Raw genomic sequence first — 1144 nt, forward strand, 5'->3', positions numbered from 1 at the left:
GAGGGAGAGAGAGAAGCAGGCTCCCCACTGAGCGAGGAGCCCAATGTGGGGCTCATTCCCAGGACCCAAGATCATGACCTGAGCCAAAGGCAGACACATAACCGACTGAGCCACCCAGGCACCCAGGGAGACAGGATCTTTTTTTTTTTTTTTGCTCCAGAATTTTTTTTTTTTTTAAGGGGGAGAGAGTCTTAAGCAGGCTCCACATGCAGCATGGAGCCCCACAGAGAGCTCAGTCTCGTGACTCTGAGATCATGAACTGAGTTGAAAATCAAAAGTCCAACACTTAACCCACTAAGCCACCCAGGTGCCCCCAACTGGAGTGTAATTTAATTCAGCAAGAAATATCACACTTAAAGGGAAAAGAGAGGTAGGGAACCCTTAAATTAAAGTCAAACATTTTTTTCCAAGCCACAGCACTGACATTTTCAAATTGACAAAATAGGTTTGTTTCCATAAAAGAAAATCATGAGTCCAAAGTTTGCCTTTGAAACAGCTTTCCACTTGGTCTCCATTTCTCAAGGCTCAGGGAATGACACTTGTGGCCTTCCTCAGGGACACATAGTCAGTGGTGACATTGAATGGCAGCCTCTGAGTACAGGAAAACTCTTCAGTGGTGCTGAACTCCAGCTTGCTCTGGGGGTCTGTGTAGTTGGCAAGAAGGCCTAAAACATCAGAAGACTTCTTCAATGGTTTAAAGGATGGAGAAGCATCAGTACTGGAGTTGCCATGGCCATGCCCTTTGAGAAGGGAGAATTTGTTTCAAGTTCTTCCAGGTTCTGTTCTTCTTGCCAGCTACTGCGCCACCATGGCCAGAGTGCACAGTTTGGGACCTTAAATGGCAATGGCTTGGCAGCGTTTTCCATAGGTCTTGTGCTGAAATCAGAGGGCACCATTTTATTCTCACTCATGGCTTCCATGCTGATACCCTGCCTAAAGCTGGTGGTAGACACTTTTTTTTTTTCCTGGCACTATAACCCCCAGCACTCCTGCCCTTGTGGGAATGACTGGCCGACCTCTTCTTGCTGTTCTGGGCTATTCTGGGCTGGAAGTAGTGGCCACAATTGAAATTTGAGCCACCAATCCTACCCTCCTTGTATCCTTTAATATGTAGTTTTGACATTTTTAATTTCAGGAAGATCTT

At 46.1% G+C, this 1144-nt stretch overlaps 1 pseudogene; it reads right to left on the reverse strand.

Annotated features, from left to right (window-relative positions):
* Nucleotides 1-525: 525 nt before the first annotated feature.
* LOC132020381 (INO80 complex subunit C-like) overlaps nt 526-1144 on the reverse strand; it is a 10905-nt pseudogene continuing 10286 nt past the window's right edge.

Source organism: Mustela nigripes, chromosome 6 (assembly GCF_022355385.1).
Source record: "Mustela nigripes isolate SB6536 chromosome 6, MUSNIG.SB6536, whole genome shotgun sequence".
In the NCBI taxonomy this organism is placed as follows: Eukaryota; Metazoa; Chordata; class Mammalia; order Carnivora; family Mustelidae; genus Mustela; species Mustela nigripes.